This window comes from Buteo buteo, chromosome 16, assembly GCF_964188355.1.
Source record: "Buteo buteo chromosome 16, bButBut1.hap1.1, whole genome shotgun sequence".
NCBI lineage: Eukaryota > Metazoa > Chordata > Aves > Accipitriformes > Accipitridae > Buteo > Buteo buteo.
In genome coordinates, this window is record NC_134186.1 from 5,373,555 (window position 1) to 5,393,124 (window position 19,570).

At 49.1% G+C, this 19,570-nt stretch overlaps 1 protein-coding gene across 19 annotated transcripts in view; it reads left to right on the top strand.

The window, feature by feature from the left end:
• EPB41 (erythrocyte membrane protein band 4.1) overlaps positions 1-19,570 on the top strand; it is an 87,457-nt gene that overhangs the window by 8,383 nt on the left and 59,504 nt on the right. The window contains exon 1 of one of the 19 annotated variants that reach the window (XM_075047645.1): positions 1,721-1,737. The exons of the other annotated variants lie outside the window; for them this stretch is intronic. The gene's annotated coding sequence lies outside the window, so the exon portion shown is untranslated. Of the gene's footprint in view, positions 1-1,720; positions 1,738-19,570 lie in introns of those variants that run through there. 19 annotated transcript variants of the gene reach the window in all.

Below are 19,570 nucleotides of genomic sequence, written 5' to 3' on the forward strand. Positions count from 1 at the left end.
CTGGTGTAGAAGCAGCAACTTGCAGCCGCCAGACCTTTCCCAGCCTGTGTCTTTGAATGGAACGTGCTCATCTGAGTCCAAGGAAACCACCAGATAGTCCAGATTTAAGGCAAAAATACCTCTCTTCCCTCCCATTAAGGGCTTTTTTGCTAGCAATCTCAATGCCGAGACAAGAGGGGAGCTGCCCCGTTCTGCGTGTTTTGGCAGAGCCAAGTGTCATAGACATATAGGGGAGAAGGGGTAAATAGCTGTGAGAAGCATGTTAATTTTTCTAGAAAATTGGGTTTGTTTGGCTCCTATTTAGCACAAGTGTCCCTAGTGTGTGAGTGTTCCTTGCTAGGTTGGTACTAGTGAGGGCTTCGGCTTGAGCCCAGCCAGGGCGTGTGTCAGCCCAGGGTATTATCTGCCGATGAAGAGGTAGGATGGTTGCTCTTAATGCAAGCAGAATAATGCGCCTGATAGCTTAATTCTCTTTGGGAGGCAAATGGAGATGCCCTGGTGCCCTTTGTCTTTTGGGGTTGTGTAAATATTTGAGAGGGATTTGGTCACCCCCCAAGCTGGTCAGGCTGGCGTACTGGCAGCAACTTTGCTGGAGCCCCATGAAGTGCTGACAAGAAGCTGGGGAACGTTTTGCTCTGGTGTATTTAGCAGGGAGAGCTGGACAGCTCTAGCTGACAAAAATAACTTCTTATAATTTGGCTGTAGGTGAGGAAAAGCTTCACGGTGCTGTTATGTGCACAGTTTCAGAGTGGTGCGTGGGTCAGTCTCCTCTGCGCGGTCGGACCGGTGCTCCTGTTTTTGCACGTTCACCAGCACGGCTGTGGGCTTTTCTTGTGGACGAAGCTCTCGCCATCTCAATTGTGACTTTATCGGCCCGGCACCCCCTCCACTGAGCCCAGTACCTGTTCGGTTCCTAATGGCCTTGCGTTTAAAAAAATAAAGAAACCCCACAAGGCGCCCCCTCCCCCCCCCGGTTCTTCCTGCTGAGATGGGCCACAACTTTCTCTGGGAGACAGCGAACTGTATTTAAAAATCTAGGTCACGGAGGGAGGGGAGAGCCGCCCGCTGCCGCTCGGCGTTACCGGCAGGCAGGGCCCCTCCTGCCCCTTTCGTACCGGTTCCGGGCGATGCCAAATGACCGCGGCCCCTTCCCTCCACCCCCCCTCACCCCCGGTATCGGCTTAGCGCCGGGCCGGCGGCGGGCGAGGGGGGGCTGCCGGTAATCCTGTCAGTTCAGCCTCCCCCTCCCGGGGCGCGGGGGGTGTTTTTCCGCCGGGCTGAGGGAGGCGGCCGAGGCGGGGCAGGGCCGCGGTCCCTCAGGGCCGCCCGCGGGCGCCGAGCCCCGGCCCTGAGGGAGGGAAACGGCGCGCAGGGGAGGGCGGGGGGGGGTGGGGGAGCTCTGAGGGGGCGCGCGCTCCCGCTCCCCCCACCCTCCCCGCCAGCCGCGGTTTTCCCTCAGCCAATAGCGAGGCGGCGCTCGCTCCCCGCCTCCCTGCTCTCGACCAATGGGAACTTACTACAGTGTTGTGGGTGGGGGCGGGGCTGGAGAAGGTGGAGGGGGGGGGAGGGTGCAGAGCCGCGGGGCGGGCGGCGGCGGCAGCGGCACTCACCGGAGCGGAGCGGGCTGGGCTGGGCTCGGCGCGGAGCGGAGCGACCCCCGAGGTGCCGTACCGGCGGGGATCGGCGGGGCCCGGCGGCGGGGGCGGCCGCGGGCGCGCGCGCGCCCTCGGCGGGCGGGTAAGTGCGCGCGGGAGCGCGTGCGTGTGTGTGTGCGCGCGCGCGCGGCGCTATCTGTGCGCGTATGGGTGTTTTTTTCCGCGGGGCGCGCGGCGTGTGTGCAAACGGCGTATCGGTGCGTGCCCGCGGTCCCGGTGCCGTCGGGGCGTGTATGTGTACGTGTGTGTGCGTGTGCGCGGGGTCTCCGCACGGTGCGCGTGTGCGTGCCTGGGGTATCTCTGCATGCACACGCTGCGCGTGTTCGTGTGTGCAAGGTGCGTCTGTGTCTGCACGGTGAGCGTGCGTGCGTGCGTGGCTTGTGTGCGCCGTGCTCCTGTGCGCGTAAAGGGTACGCGTGCGTGGGGTGTGAGTGTGCACGCGTGGTCTGCACAGTGCCTGCATCGGCACTGTGTGTGTGTGTGCGGTGTATCTGGGGTGCGTGTTGCGTGTCCGCTGTGGTCTCTGCACGCGTGCACAGCGTGTGTGTGTGCGTGCGCACGGTGTGTCTGTGTGCGCACGGTGTGTGTGTGTGTGTGTGCACGCAGCGTATCCGTGTGTGCACAGCGCGGTGTGCGAGCTCTCCGTGGGGGTGCGTGTGTCATGGAGAGCTGCAAGCCGAAAGGCTGAGGCTCAGCCAGAGACGGGTTCTGCAGGAGGCGAGAAACTGGGGGGTGGGGGGGGGAGGATAGCGGGATGGGGGGACACAACGCAGGGGAGCTGGCACCCGGTGTCACCCCCTTGCTGGGGCAGGGGGTGCCCGGGGCTGCCGGTGACCGAGCCGGGGTCCCCAGCTCTGCCCGGAGTCCATTGTGCAGGAAGAGGAGGAGGAGGAAGGAGACATGGCGGGGAAGAGCTCCGAGCTCTGCAAACTGTCGGGGCCCCCGCTCGCCCACCCGTGGGATGAACGTGGGCGCCGTGGTCTGGCGCTGGCCGGGTAAAGGCTCTTTCCAGGCTGTGCATCCCGCTTCCCTCTGAATTTCAGCTCATGAAAACACCTTCGCCTGCTGGGAAGCAGTGCTCTTCAGCTAAAAGGATTTTCCGCCGAGGCGTGTTTTTATTTTTACCTCCAGCAAGGCAACGTTTACAACAAAAATGACTCCAAAGGGCCCGGAATGAGTTAAAAATCGCACCTTGACTGCATCTGTGAGTGCCGAGTCTGCAAGCGTCCCGAGTGCAGTCGCTTAAGTGTTTCTTGGGGAAAAGGATCTTGCTCTCCCTTTGTGCACCGAGAGGGCTGTATGTGGTTTGAGGGGGCTGGTTTTGGGCAGGGGCTGGCAGCCCTCCCAGCTGTGGGTGCGTAAGTGTTTATTTAAGAATTGCATATCCAGCTGTAAGGAGAAAATTTCTTAGAGACTGTCCAAATTCTGGGGCAGGTGTTGTGCTAGAAATTGTAGTTCAGTTATAATTCAATTCTCCGTCTTATAAATTAGTTAAGATACTGGTAAAATTACAGAGAAGCGAAGTAAAATCTTATTTCTGAGCAACAGCACAAAATCAATTTTTGCCTTACCTTGCTCTTTATATTTAGGACTTTAAGGCTTTCTAAACACGCTAGGTTTTGTTTGCCTAAGTTAGGTAGATCTGGAGGGATGGTCCTTCTAATTAATTGATTCTTATTTCATAATTGAGTTACTGAATGTAAAAATAATCCCTGTAAGGTCTCGGTGGGAGGAGAATATGGCTGTATATTGATGGGAGATGTGGAGGGGCTCTGACCTGGCTGCTATCGCCGTTCATCTCTGTGGCGATGTTGTGGAGTGCAATTCCTTCCACAATTAGCTGACTGGCATGTCGCTGCCCCAGGAGCTGCTCCCTTCGCTTGAAAGGTTGCTTTGTGGAGATGCAATAGCAGTTTTTTTGGTTGGCTGGCACAACCATATTTTTAATTCATTGAAGGTTTTCCTGTAATGTTGTGGTGGCTGTTATTGGGGATGTCCTGCTTGCGGTGTGTGTCAGGTGTCAATGCTGCTAATGCACTTGACGTTTATTTTTTTACATCATGGTGCCAACGTCTGGCATCTTCAGTTATGTTTCTGTGACAATTTTGAGCATTGGGTGTGATTTACGAGGCAGTGGGGTCCTTTGTGTATCTCTGCTGACATGGCCTTAATAAAGTAGGTGAGGATTTTCTAGGATTCCCATGGACAGACATAATCTGCTGCAGAAGGTAAATATCAGGATAAACATAGTGCTCCTTACATTTAAAACTCAATTAGAACCTTACAAAATGGAGATAATGATGATTTTTTTCCTAACATAAATGCATTAATTATTTCCTGTATCAGTTTAGATTGGAAGAACGGGAATTACCTGTGTTTTCATCTGATCTCATAATTGCAATTTAAAACAAATTCTTATCAGAAGCAAAGCATTTGATGGGAAGGCAGCAGTCTCTCTCTCTCTGGCACTCCTGGCTTGGGCGAGGGGAGGAAGGACTCTTCTCAGCCTGTTTCAACACACCGTATGTTCCCAAAGCCTAAAAATGCTTTAGACAATGATACTTCAAATCTACAGCTTCTGTCTCCGGTAATGCGCTGCCAACTGCCCGTGTGCTCTGCATGAGCGGACGCGATATTTTCACTTGACAGCATTTGATTTTCGGAAAGCGGTAAAACACATCTATTCTGATGCCCCATTTACTGCTTGTTGAGCAAATATTTGAATTGATGGGAGGTAGGCTGGTAGGTACGTGGCTTCTCTAGCAAGCAACCACGTTTACAAATTCATTCATTAGTGATCAAAGTGTTGCTGTGCAGAGGTAGCTTGCAGGCTTCCAGCCACGGGTTGTTTGGATGCTCTGTGTGCTTTGATATGTTGATGGGTGGATGATGATGTTGGGAGTGTGGCATGTAACATGCTGGAATAAAATTGTACATACAGAAGTGTTGCTGATGGAAGGCAGTGACTCTGTACTAGGTTTTCACCAGGAGTTACTTAACATCTCAAAGGAATCTTGGATTTTTGGGGTCAGCAAGTAAACCTCTGGCTCTTCATCCTCGGGGCAGTTCAGTGGAGGTGTTGGCTGCGTGTCCACAGCATCTAGTCAGGAGTTTCTCATCAAACACCTTTCCTTGTGTTCTCTAATGAGGGGTGTTTGATGAGAGCCTCTTCCTTTGGGGGGACCATGACGGTACCCATTCTGCTGCAGAGCGGATTCTTCTTCAGCCTCTTACTGCCACATACCATCTATTTCTTGGAAAAAGCCTGAGAAGTTGGTACTGCTCGGAGATGCTGCGTCCATCGTGGGTGGTGAGAGCTCCGGGCTCTCTCCAGTTGTCGGGGTCAGGGGATCGCCTGCGATAGAGAAACCCGACCGGAGTGGGAGGCAGAGCGGGTGCTTCCCACCCCGCTGCGGGTGGAGGTGTGCACAGCTCTGCAGATGGGGAGCTTGAGCTGGGCTGTAGTTGTGTGCTGCACTGGGTTAGCCTGGACTTGCTCTGCTTGCTGAAGCTGCTTTTACGTTCACGGTAATGAGCAGTGATGAATCAGAGGTGTTGTTTTAGTAAGGTAGTCTTTGAGGGGCCTGCAGCAGCCCTGTGGATGCAAATTATTTCCTATTACAAACCTTATTCTGTGCTTTTAAACTCTGCTGCAGATCTACTGGCTTCTTCCTAACTGCGGTTCACCCCCGTGCAACTTTTCTGGAGCGTTAAGAAATGGCAGATATTCAGATTGTTCAGACTCAGAGCTGTGTTTTTTTGCTGTCATGCATCTCTCTGGGGAAGCTCAACGCGAAGCTTTGCCTCTCGAGTGGAAATTGCACTCTGGGCTTGGCGATCTTTTGCAATGATTGTTCTGCTTTCTTGGTACTTGGTTTTTGCTGTAATCTTGTGTAGATTAAGCAGGCAGCTATACATAAAGATTTCACCTTATACTTCTCATCTGCTATGCTGTTTTGGTCGGTACTCTGGTTCCTTAAGTTGCAAAGAACTGTAGGATGCGGCATAGCAGGGATTTATCTTTGTCCATCGGATGGATTAGGTAGGAACGTTCATGGCTTGTACTTAATCCAGATTAATATTATTAGTTTCTTTACGTTCAGTCGGTTGTTTACGCTTGTTTTCTGTTTATGTGAATTTTTGCTTGTGTAATGCTGCTAACATTATGTATTAAAAGCAGCAAATACTTTTAATTTGTTTGCGTAGATGGACTAAATCTCTCTTTTTTTTTTTTTTTTTTTTTTAATGAAGCAGTTCCACAGAGAGAAAAATTGTGTGGGCTTGGGATGTGTGTTTCAAGCAATCGAACTCTTCTAGGGCATGCTTCTGCAGACCCCACTGCATGTCTGATATGGGCTTTTTAAACAAATTCCCATGCCAACTTGCTTTAGCTCCTGTGCTCAGAGCAAACGTCTACAGCAGTGGTTTATAATTTATTAAGTCGCAGAGCACTTGAACTCTGGTGCTTTTGGAGGGGACCGAGTATTTTGTATCTCCCTGATCTTGATGCAGAGCTTGGGAGACGTAGGAAGAAGAGCAGCTCCATGTAGTGTTGTGGTGTGTTTCTGGTGGTGGGAGAGCTCCATGGCTGGCTGATAGTGTGGCCACGGCCATTGCATTGTGTGCTTCCCTCCCATGCGTGTATTTTTGGAGAACGGTCCATTCCATCTGTTGGCGAGGGTGAGTGCCATGGGATGTCAGTCGGACTTTCTGGCAGGTTCATACCATGAAATAATGTCCTCTGTGGCTGCCTGAGGAAACTTGCAGCCCAGACTTGGGGAAGAGCCTTCGCTCTGCTCGGACCAAGGTCCTTCTTAGAAGGTTCAGGTCAGCCTGAGTTGTAGCCGCAGCAAAATACACCGTGGATGGAGCCCTGCAGATGAAGCGTGGTTTGGAAGCAGCAGGAGAAGATTTGGGCTAGTTAGCTGTTTCTATGAAAAACCCAATTCCTTTGAACCCACGGGTCACCAGTTGTAGGCTGATTATTCCCCCCCTTCCCCGCCCCACATAATGCGTGTGTGTGTGAGAGATAATTAAAAGCTTTTCGTTAAATAAATAACTAAGCCGCTCACGCGGCTTTATAGTAGAATTGCAGAGTCAAACACTTGGAGGTAGAAGATGGCGTGTGTGGCTGCTGGTCCCGCAGCATCTCCTCTGCTTTTCCGTGTAAGCGCAGACCAGCGTGGTCTCAGTGTGTGATTGCATGTGGGCTTTTCCCCCACAGGGCTTGCATATCGCTAAATATAAGAGAAAGCCGCCTGCTAAGTGGGTACAGTCCCATTCCATTGTGTACGGGGCCCCGGGCTGTATTTATTTCCCGCTATTCAAACTCTGCTCCAAAGACAGGATTAATAATTCCCGCCCGGGTTCATCTGCGATGCCTGTGTGCAAATGAATTAAAGGCATAAGCTGGTCTTTGCAATTCACTTGTGAGACGGAGCTGGATGCTTCGGGACAGGTAATGGTATAAGCATTGAAGGGTGGTTTGGTTTTATCTGTTGAACGTGGAGCGTGGTGGAATATTTTAATTCAAGCCCCAGTTTCTGCCTCTGTGAGCTGCCCGCAGTGCCTCAAGCCAGGCACTCGGAAAATGAGAAACATGCAGCTGGTGACCATTCCTGGGGAGTTTTAAGAGTCGTTCATCATTGGGCAGGAGATGGTTCATGGAAGGGTAAAAATCTTTCAGGTCCAGCTTCAGCTGTCATAGCTAGGAAATGTTTCTCCTCCTGCAGCCCTGCCTTGCTTGGTGCCTTCCAGTTCCTGAAACAAATGATAAGAGGGTCCTACAACCAAATATCCATAATTTTTCCTCATAACATGAGGGCCAGAGGAAAGCAGGATGCCCTGAGGCTTTACAGAAAGGTGCAAATTTTAAGAGGTGCAGGCAGAGGCAGCTCAGGGTGGCATTTTGCAGTCTGACAAAAAAACCCCCTTGAATCCCCAAACAAAACCTTCTAGTCTGTCTTTTAAATACTGGATTCTGCGTGCATGTAGTTTTCTAGTCCTGCTTGCAAACACGCATACCCTAGCAGCGTCATCTTAACGCGCACATCAGTCGTTAGAGACATGAGCTGGTGGGACCCAACGGGGATGCAGTTCCTTGGGTGGATGGGGAAGAAGGGCAGGGGTGAGCTGTAATCCTCCCCAGCCAAGGGAGCCCTCCTGTTCTTCATATAAATGAAAATATAGCTGTTCATTTTTGTCTGAAAAGTCTTAAAATCCAGCATTAAGCCAAAGTTTTCTGTCTTAGGTGCCTGTTTTACAGCTGTTGGCTTGGCAGTGATTGACATGCAAGATGGAAATTGTGTGTTTAAAGTTGTGTGGGGAGTTGTTCTTTGTGCAAAGTCAAAAGAAATGCTGCCTAACCAACATCTCCGTTTGTCTTTTGCGAGTGTGTGTAAGTGTATAGAGATGGTAAAAAGGCTAACTACAATGTAAACACGCCCTGGCAGAGGCAGAGGATGTGTTCCCAGGCTTCTTGCAGGAGGAAAGGGTCACATCCCGCGCAATAAAACAGCATTTTTAGGGTCCTCAGTAGCAAGTATTAAAATTTGAGCTGTGAGAAACCAGGTGGGGTAAGTACTGGCAGTGCCCCAGTGTCCCTCCATCTCTCCTGGGGATGTACCCTGCCAAGGATGTCACTCCATCCATCCCTCCTGAGCAGTACCAGCACTGCCCCTGTGTCTCTTCATCTCTCCCGAGGTTGGTGCCGGCAGTCCATGCCAGTATTGCTGTTTTTTTATCTCCAGCTGCTAACTTGAAAGTGAGTATATGTGGTGAGAAGCTAGTGAAACTTGGTGAATAAGCACGTCAGATAGCAATACTATAAAATCGAAGCGTGGGCTGCCTGGTGCAGCTGCTGGAATAACTTTCATCTAGGTACAAGTCAGAAATATTTGGGGCTTGGGGAGGAGTCTGGCTGCAGAGAAAATGACTTTTTTCAGCTGTTTGTTGTATGTAGCTCTAGTCAAAACAGTTTAAGGACCCCCATGCTTTCTTGGAGAGGGGGAACAACTAGGAGGAGAAACTGATTTGGGAGGGAAAAAATGCAGGCTAAATATATGTTGTTTTTCCATCAATTTTCATGTGCAGCCAGGCCTCCTGGGGTGTTTAAATGTGATGGAAAAGAGCTCTTGCATATGCACGGGTTTGCTGAGCTGATTGCACAGATCGGCTGACTTCATTCTACAGGAGTTTCTGAAAAATAATTTTATATTGTAGAGGACGGGCACAGGATGGACCCTGGAGAAGGGGGATGTATCTGTGGTGAAGCCAGGAGGAGCAACGGGGGTGATTGCATCAACATGGGAAGGGTGTGCTGCCGATAGCACAGGGAAATGGCCACGTGCTGAATTCCTCTGACTTCAGCAGTGTCTGGTACCGTTTCCAGCGTGCTTCGTTAGAGGAAATAGTTTCTTTAGACTTCTTGTTGAGTTTTTTGTTGTTGTTGTAACTGCTGCTTGTTATTTCCCTCCTGTCTACCTAGATGCTGTCTTCAAAAAACACTTCCTTTGTTTACAGGCAGCAGTATCTGTTTTGTTTGCTCCCGCCTGTCTCTGTGCTTCCTTTCCCTCCCCCAGGAAATGGTGGAGAAAAGCTGGACTTGGCTGATGAGGTCAGAGCAGCCGTTGTGCCTGTCCCGGTACAGGGCTTGGGTCGCTGCCCCTCTCTGCATCGTGGTTTGGGATGCTTCACACCCTCGTTAGAAATGGTAACAAGAACCTAAGGGACTAGCAGTGCCCGAGCGTGTTTGTCTCAAAGAATGACCTTTTTCCCCCTGCTTGCAAGCTGGAGCAAGTTTTTTTCCTATTTTATTTTGCTTCTGAAGTGAGATGCTTTGAGTAGCTGGTGTCTCCCATCCCCTCAGTTTTGGGGCACTGATGCAGAAGATAGTCCTTGTCTTGGTTGCATTCAGGTACACTCGATCCCCACCTGCAAATGTGCAGCTGAATGGCATCTTGGATGCCGGTGGAGAAACCAGCAGGGGTGTGGGCTTCGTCTTTTGCAGCTGTTGCTCTTGGCTTATTTAAAAATGATGGTTGAGTCTCTTCATCTGACCTGATGGTGACAAATGGCGATATTCCTTTTGTAAAGATGTAGTTTATAAAAAAAAGAGTTCCCACCACATGAGGAATAGAGAGGGAGAGCTCGGGGAAACTGCATCTGTTAGTGTTACGTGCCTGCGTGCCTCCAGAGGCAGGAATGGGACTAGATAATGAACATGAGAGATGACTTCAGCAAAGCAAGGAGGCTTGCAATTACAGTGAAATTTGGTATTTCACTGTGATGCTTTTCTTGTAGCTTGCTTTCTTTCTATAATTGAACCAGACTCTCCAGCATGAGTATTGCCCAATTATTACACTGGTGGGATTGTTCAGGCTGGGTTTGATCCATGCAGTGCTAATCGCAGAAAAGACAGGTGATCTAGTGATGCAAATACAGGGGACTTGAACTTTTTCTCCTTTTTTTGCAGTAGATGCTCAGCTGCATCTCTGCCAGCGATTAGATTCATTGCAAACACAGGTGAAGCGAGCAGCAGAGCCAGTGTAGGGAGACCTGCGGGCACCCTCTGCCCAGAGATCAATCATGCCCAAGTTCAGTAGGTCGTAAGGTTTGCACAGTGCTAATCAGCGGCATGACGAGGTGCAAGCCTGATTACAGGGTTAGCTTTGTTTGCTGGGCTAATGCTGCTGGTTGAAGTGGTTGCCCATTAACTATTTCTCATGATTTTTCATCACAAACAATTGTAAATCGCTCATGTGGTAGGAACAGATGCAAAAACCCTCAGCCCTGGTTTTGCTGTGCAGCATACCACCTCCTGCCTGGGTCTTTTAAATTGAAAACAGAATTGTAAGGAAACAAAGAGCTGTGCCCCTTTGATGTATTAACTATAAAATCAACTGAAAAACTGTTGATTGTGCTTGTTTTGGAAACAGTTTAACCTTCTGAAACTTCTGACTCCAGCAAAAACCCCAGTGATTAGTTATACTGAAACTAAAGATTGATTAATTGTAACTTTTGTAACATTTCAGCTTTACTTAAGATAGCTGAAGGACATTTGGTTTTTTATTAAAAACACCTAATAAACTTTATCATAGTCTAGCTGGGGGTGGAGAGGACATACACTGAAGTTGCAGCCGTGTATCTCTGAAGTACGAGGTTTGTGGGTGAGTTGTTCCTGTGTACTCCAAGGGTGTGCTTATTTTTTCCCCTCTGTTGAATACCCTGATCCACTTCAGCAGAAACACTCCCTCAGAAAATATTTTGAGGCATTTCTTTAAAACAAAAAACAAGTGGAGAAAAGCACAAGCCTCTCTATCCCTTCAGTTGGAAAACATCATCAGAGCTTTTGCAATGGGGCAGTTTATTAAGACAGTGCAGAAATGCAGCTGACTGCACTGCGCGAAGTCGAGCATCGTCTCAACATCCCTACATAAGCCAAGCCCAGCAGTCGCTCCGTTCCTCCTCTCTGGAGGAAATGGCAACTGGGGAACGTGCAGTTTTCATCTGCTTTTCTGAGTTAATCTCCTTGCATTGCTTTCCCACCCATTTACTGTGTTTTTGCCTAGTCACAAGGTGTTTCAGTGTTTCATGGGTGCAGCCAGTTCAGATGTTGCGAGTCAGTGATGTTTGGGAATGAGTCACTAGAGCTCAGGACGGGGCAAGTTTCTTGAAAACAACCTGGGAGATCCCCAGGCTTTGCCCAAGCTTAAAATTAAGGGTTAACTCCCAAGACACAAAAAGATCTAGACCTCTTGGTATTGACAGCTATGAGCTCTTTTAATGGTGCTTTGGGAAATAATACTTGAAATTTGTTGCTCTCTTTTTAAAGAAAAATCTGTCTTTGCTGCTCCAAGCAGTGAATTATAGTTTTTAAAAAATGTAAATTGGAAAAAATTCAGCTTGGAGCAGTGCAGATACTTGATTTTTAAGTTGATAGTTTGTCGCGCAAGTAATGAGCCAGTGTGGTACCCGGTACAGCCCCTTATGGCTTTGTAGGATTGCAGTGATCGTATATGTGATCTGCGTTTACTGCAAGGAAAAATGGATATGGCACTTGCATTTACTAGGAGGACTGTCATTTTGGTTGAATCACTGTAAATGGGGATGTGTTTCATTCGAAATCTGAGATCCACCCATTTCTTTTATTAAACAAGAGTGTTTGGTATGTGCCACCTGCAGTAAAAGCCTACACAGCCATTGCCTAATTCCTAATGGCACAAGCATGTTTATGTTTGTGTAGCATCTTCCTATTTTAAACCATGCTGGAAGTTGTTTTTGCTGCTTAAAATGAACTCCTTTTGTAAACTAGCAGCTCACTGGGTGACCACTAATTCATTTAATTGCTGCTCTTAATATTAAATATATTGTGGATTAGAAAGGCACATTCTGCTGCCCCAAAGTACTCGACTGAAGCAGTCCCAGATGTGTGTGAGTTGTCCGCCTTCCTCATGTCCCCATGCAGGCACAGACCTGATGTGAGCAGTTCATGCCACCACCGGATTCCCTGCTCGTGGTCCGGCAGGGTCTTCAAGCCCTGCTGCTGAGCAAACCTGCAACAAGATGGGTTTTTCTCAAAAAACTTGTGCTTGGGAAGGTAGGCAAGAGCTGGGAGCAAAAATGAAGCACAGAGAAGAGCTATTTACCTTTTTATTTTTCCTCTTCTATATAGAAGAAGTCTAGCACTGACCTTCCCTGCTCTTATCAAGAATGAGTTTTGCAGTGCTGTTTGTGAAACACTTTGAAAGTGCACTTCACCATGCAAAGAGAAACGTTTTGAAAAAAACCCCCTAATATTCAATTAAAAAATGAGTAGAGAATTGTGGTGAAGCGATGTTTTCTTCTGGTGTATAGCTGTTTCACACAAGTGGCACTGTGTCAGTCCTTTGTGCAATAGATATCTATTTGTAGAAAGGAAAAAAAGAGACCAAAGTTTATGGGATCTTTCTCAAAACCCGACAGAAGGATGCCTTGCACCGGGGTGATTATTAAATCTGAGCAATGTGAGTTGCAAAACAACTTCTTGCGCTGCTGTCTGCAGATGCCAGTGTGTTTGTGAAGGCTTCACAAGTGGCAAAGGGTCGTTCTGTGCCATTTCCTAAGGCTCATGCTGTGCTCCCTTGTCCCTGGGCTGTACAACAGGGCGTTGTTTCAGGTCTTACCTCCCAGGTCTGGTGTTAATACCTGAACAGGCTCAGTCTGTGGTTTAAAGTGACCTGTGCTTGGAGGGAGATGGTTTTCAGGCATTTCTCCCATAGTCTGGGGAGTTTGGGTGTCTCCATCCTCCTTTTTCGGAATGGTTTGCCAAAGACACTTGGAACTCGCATGAATTTATATGGCGCTGGCTGCTGATGGTGATGTGTGCCCCACATCCTGAAGATTTCCAGGTTAACCTACCCAGTCCTGAACTGATGCTGTGTTTAGTTGAATCCCAAAGATGAAAACAGATGTTTAGTGGTGTGGATGCACGGGGCTCGGAGGGGCTGGCAGAGGCTGCTGAGATCTGGGCATTGAGGCTATGATGACCTTCTGCTCATCTGCTGTTTCACCAAACCTGCTCTTCATGCTCGGGGCTTTTAGTCCACCACCGAGACAGGGAATCTCTGTTTCTTTTCCTAGAGGAGAGGCTGGTCCTGGATGCTGGTGGGTTTGAAGCAGTGCCTTCAACTCCACGCAGCGCAGCCAGCAACAACCTCGTGCGCAGGGAACTCTGTAATTAATGTTGGCTCTTGAGCGCCGAGTAATTGAGAGCAGTAATTGGATGGTAGCTTAAGAGTAGGAGCATGGTTAAATAAAACAATCAGGCCTGCAATCGTAATGTCAGCTGGTGAAACGCCTGGGAAACGGCAAATCCACATGGCAATGACGCGCGCTGCGAGCATCCGCGAGCGAGGTCCGTGCTGAATGCAGGCGTGCTTCAAAGCAAACCCAGCGAAACCAAAACATGCAGATGCAGAGCAGGGGCAGGCTCCTCTCCTCTTTCCCTGGGTGCTGAAGACGGGACACCACCCGGTAAGGCAGATTTTTTTTAAGCATCTCCCTTGCTTAGGAGTAAGACAATGAAATGTTCGCGTTGTGGAGTTGTAATTCACCACTAAACAGTTTTTGCAACTCGTTTAGTTTGGGGAGCTGGAACGAGCTCAGGCTGCTGTATGTGTGTGTACCAACATCCTAAATGGGAGACCAGCTCATTACATTTTTTTTCTGTTCCTGCTTTGCTTTTTACTCTTAAACCACACTTCTTGCCACTGCGAGGGCTGCAAAAAACAACCTGCTTTCTGGAGCCAGTGTGGCTTTTCTCTACTCTCATTTTCCGTAATGCTTTGCTAACAGCTTACACCGGTGAGGAGGTGTCTCAGAGCGAGCTGAACCCCAGTCAGACCTCATTTGCATGTTCATTATTTTCATCTTACAGAGGAACAGGAAACCATTTACCTTCAACTTGTGTATGTATAAAGAGAACCTGAAGGAAGTACAAAGGAGGTGTTTTAAGAACGTATTTATTGGAGGAGTAAAGAGCTGGTTTGGCATGAGCTGCCTGGCCGGGGAGCCTGGGTGAGCTCACTGATGCTTTTTGCTCCCTCCACTCTTTCGCCCTGGCCTCATTTGAAGGGTCTTCTCACGGCAGTTTTAGCCCGAACAATGATATCAACAGAGCTTGCAGAAAAGAGGATTTGTGTGGCATTTTATTCCCTTGTGCTGCATGAATGTGGATTTCAGCAATATTGTTGTGTGGCTCCTGCTGTCAGCAGCACAGTGAAAAGAGTAGCTCACTTGTCTGGTATTGCGACTGTGGCACTCGCAGCCCTTTTGCAGCATAATTTTAGCTGGGGCTCTCCATTCAGTCTTCAGTACTGGGTGCTGGACAAGGCCAGTAGGTTTTGAGTCCAAAATACTGAGGATAATAAGGTTTATTCTTAATTTTCTGGTGGTTTTGGTACTTGATAAATACCTGAGCCACACTGAGTCCCCATGAGTCTGCAGAGCTTTCAGCTGGATGAAGCAGTGTTGGGCTCAATGAGGCTTCAGCTGTGCATGAGGCAATTGCACAACTGGGATTTAAATATAAAAAAGGGAAAAATAAGCAAAGCTTCTCCAAAAAAACATGCAGTTATTCATACTGCCTTTGTATTGTTGGGTGTGTGTGCGTACGCACACATATGCGCACACTTTGAATAGAGTAAGGATTATTCTGAGACCTAACTTGTAAAATAAGTATCAATGGGATGCTAAATTGTGTACACAAGACCAGTAGCTTATCCAGAAAGCAGCGCTAGCCTCAGCTACGATTTAACAGGGAGATATTTAAACCAGCTCCTTTCTCTTTTCTGCATACGCTTTATCCTTGCTAAAGGAAATATTTTGTCTTGCAGGGCTCCTATTTTTTTTAATTTTTTTTCAAATTGCAATGTTTAAGAAGTACTGAGCTGTTTGCTCTTCTCTTCTCAGATGGGCAGTGGCCGGCACCGTGCTGTCTGTGCCACAACAGTGTGTATCAGCACTGGTGGTGTGTTTTGGCACCAGTGGGAGCGGAGAAAGCTGGTTTACAACTTCAAAGCGATGCCCTGGTTTCCCCAGTGTGCATGCCTGTGGTCTGCCCGCCTGTCTTTACACCCAGGCTCTCTTTAATGCCTTCGGGGACATTAAGCCTCTCCCGGTGTGGTGTTTAATGCAGAATGAAGGGGAGAAGGTAGAAGGGGCTGTGGGGGGAAAAGTGTGAGTAGGCTGGGGAAGGGGGGACCCGGGCAGCCCCCGGGAGTGGGGAGAAGGTAGGAGGGCATTGATGGCGGGGTGGTGGGGAGAGCAGGTCTAAGGCAGCCAGGCAGGAGGGTGGAAGAAACCCTTCTAGTGCATCGTGTCTATCGAGCAGTGTACGGACTCCTGGGTGGAGCGATGTTTGGATCAGCAGAATTAAGCGTGGCTGGAGAGGAAGGTGCTGTGGTGTGTTACTCAGAAATACAAGGGCTGTCCAGGAGCACCAGTATGAGACTGGCCACTCATACTGTCCTCTTAGGGTGCTGGAAGGCAAAGGTGGGAGTTGAAGAAGTAAAAAATACCTCTTGAGAACTGTTCAAACATGGCAGTGCTAGTGTTTGTTCAGTGAAATCAAAACCTACAAAAACCCCTTCCCAACCCATCGAGTGCAGAAAGGAAGGCAGCAACTGAAAATACAAGCAAACAGCCCCTGTGATGTGGGCGCACAGTGTGTTTCTGACCCCCTCCCTGCAGGTATTGAGGGTGAACTCAGCTTCCTTTTTCTTTCTGTAGTTTGAAGAAAGCAACATTTGTGCACACTTCCTCCATGCAAATGATTGCAGTGATGGTGAGCAGGAGGGTTGATGCAGGAGCTGAGTGGAGGGTGCTGCGGGGACCAGTGAGGATGCTCACTTGGGTCTCCAGTAGTGGAAAAAATCTTGCAATGCCATGTTATCTTCCTTCTCATTTTTTAAATCAGTGCTCTCCCTTCCCCCCAAGACGATATTTAATATCCTGCTTACTATTTCCTATCGCTGATAGGACAGGCTGCATGCTGGAGCTCAGCTGCCGCGTCCTAGTGAGCTATTAGTGCATTAGGATGGGAGTCCGGTGTAGTAATTCAAAGCAAGAGTGAACACAGACACCCCGTGGAATAACGCGATAATGGCTCCGTGGGCAGGCAGAAGGTGTCAGCGTAATTATTTTGGTTCGGCAGCAGAAGTGGTGGTAATCAAGTGCTTGCTGGGTATTTGCTCTCCCAGAGGATCAAAGGGATTCCTGACAGCTGAGCAACTGAAATGAAATGCGCCGTTGTCCGCCTTTAGCTGTGTTACACCAAAAGGTGATATACCAAAATAACCAGATTAGGCATTGAAATATTGTCCCTCTATCCTGTGGGTCAATATTGAGAGTATTGCCTGAAATGGTAACTTTTTTGCTGCAAACTTTTAATAGCTGCGCTCCCACTCTGCTGCTTCAAGCAGACTGCCAGCGGTTTCTCAGCACTGTAGTCACCTCGTGCTTAAATCCTGCCAAAGAAACAGGTGCTTATTTAATGAAAATCGCATTTCCAAGCTATGCGCGAGTGTGTCTTGTTAAAGCATCTGGAAAGCTGGGTTGTGTCTTCTCCCCATTGGTGACACAGCACAGCCAGTGTGGGAAAGATGGCAATTTTAATTCAAAGCAATCTCCAGTGAAAATGGTTGTTTGTAAATGTGTTGCATCAGATGTGTCAATAGATGTAATTAAGGAATGAAGACTGCTGCACACCCCTAATTAAGGGGATTAAAAACTAAAGCTGCCTGATTTCACTGCTGGGTGGAAAAAACAAACAGACTGACTGGTGGAAATGGCTGGGAGGCCAAGTCTTGGGTAGGGTGGTTCTGCTGCAGCCACATCGGGTACGGAAAGGAGCAGCTCTGGGGAGGGTGACAGGACTGAGCTGCTCTGTAATTTGTGCGTAATTGACTGCTGAGCGCAGAAGAAATTTAATTGCTGCTTTGCACTCCCTCCCATTTGGTTTCTGTTCCTGGTGGGGATGGGAGGATTTTCATCCCCTGCCAGCTGTGCTGGGATGCAGCCTCGGGGAGGTCACAGTCATGTCACCCCATGGTGGGTTGGTGTCCCGGTGTCTCCCCACCACCTCTGGACCTGTCACCGGCTCTTGGCTGTTGGGATGGTGGTGTGGGATCTTGTTGCATAGAAGCAGAAGCGAGATTTGTGTATGAGGTGCTGGACACAGGGCAGGACCTTCAGGCATCCGTGAGGTGCTTTTGCATGCATGAAACGGGCAGTATTGTGCCAAATTTGGGACAGTGAACATTGTGCAATGGAACTATTAGGAAGCTGTGCTCCATGTGGGCTTCTCCCTAGCCTTGCTAAGAGGAGAACTACTATGTCATGGGGTGGGGACTACCAACGAGGATGTCTCACTAATCCTGACACTATGATCTCCCATTGCTTATTTGACTCCAGGCGGGTGTCGCATGCCGTGTGGGAGCAGGATCCCTGAAGGGCTCCTGGGGGAACACCCTCCTTGCGGGAGGTGTTGAAATGCCTGCTGTGATTTGCCAGGAACCATCTTCTCCTTTGCCCTCCAGCTTGTGAAGCCACCTAGCAGGAAGGGTGACTTTGGGGTCACTGAGCATCATGAGCAGGAAAGGTGGGAAGAAAGCCATCCTTGTGGAGGTTGTGTTAAGTGTCCCAAGCGCGTGCCTGCGACATAAAATGCATGCGTGATGCTCCTCCATTCGTTGGGGCAACGTCCTTCTGGGGCCCTGGTGGCATTTGAGTTCGTCCCAATCAAATACCCTGAGGCTTTACAAACAGCATCTGACTCTTGGATGTGGGTATTTGAGAAAACATCTGAATGACTGGTTTGCAGGCCTGCCTGTTGATTACCTGTGGGCAAGGTCTGGTTGAGAACATGGTTGCACCTAGGCTTTAAATGGTGCTGGGTGTTTGCCTGCTATCCTTGGGCCCAGGCAGGAGCCCAGAGATGTGCAGTGGGATCATGTCCATGGGATGCTTTTCTTGGAATGGTGCACAGAGTTTGAATTAACTCATCACCTGCACTATTAAAAAAAAAAAGGGGGGGGGGCAGCTTTCTGGAGCAGGTGTCTCCCCACGTCCCTTCTGTGCACAGTGCCAACAGAAGATGCTTTGCTGTTCTTAGTCTTGAGGCAAGGTCAGCAGCTGGCTGGGGGTCTGCATCCCAGTTTGCATTCCCCATTGCAATGTGCCTTGCGGAGCTGCAGCCAGCTTGGAGAGGGCTTGTGCTTCTGCAGGCTCTTCTGGTTTGGTTGGGGGTGTTTAATTAGCTCTTAGTGGTTTCTAAAGTGAAGCTGCAAGGTCATGTGAGTTTTCCAGCGGTTAAAGGTTGGGTTCTTTCTGTGGTACTGGGAGTATACAGCTGGAGGTTTGTGGTGGGAACAGATTTCTCCTTGGTCCCTGTGCTAGTGTTGCTGCGTGTGATGCTGAGCCCTGGAAGGAGAAGAGGAGACTTCAGAAAAGGGAAAACACTGAAGGGTGGCAGCTTCCTGAAGCAAAGCCTTCCCTTTGCTCAGAAGCAATGCAGGCTGTTTGAGTATGATACCTGTAGTGGTATGTACCCACCCAGTGAAACTGGGCTTTACAAACCTCCCTGCTAGCTGACTCATTCCTCCTGGGCTTGTCAAAGCTTTTTGCAGTTGTCCCAGTTGTGACCCCGTCCAGTCGTTGCAGTTGTGTCTCCAGAGCCAGCGGCCATGGCCATGGTGGGGCTGGCTCGTTCTGGGCTGGTGGATGCTGACGAGGTCTCTGGCTTCTCCTTCCCCTGTGTTGCTCTACAGGTGTAAGTGACTGGGGCTTGGCCATCCTGTTGAGGAAACCAAGAATTAAGGAATTTAGTAGGATATTTCACAGCTGGCCAGTGCCTTCCAGCTCTCCTAGGTGGGGGTCATTAAACTTTGAAAGTGCAATGTTCAGGGCTTGCTGATAATTACTTTAAAGGTAGATCTCCCCTTGCAGCCCCCATCTTCAGTGCATGTTGCTCAATGGTTGCTGTGAGCATGCTAGAGCAAACCATGTAAATAAACTCAGCCTGGCGGCTGGTACCAACTCATTAAAATGGCAACAAAACTACATTGCTGCTGCCTCTGGGCAGACCCTTGTAGCCCTGGTTTAGACAGTGTGTCCTGGGGGTATCTCTCACTGTAGACTCTTGCCAGGGAGAATGAGTCTCCTTTGCACTGAATGTTTTTGGAGTGTTGGTGTCAGGAGGAAGAGCAGCAATAGCTGATTTACAGGAGAAAAGGTCTTGAAATCCACTTAGGGTAGTGTAGCTGCTAGCTTGTTTAAATATCCTTCATAGGCAGTGGCAATCTTGAAGTAATAAGCCCAGCTTAAAGCCCAGGTTGGGGATGCTTTCAGCTAGCTTTTACCTGGGCTTGGCAGAGGGC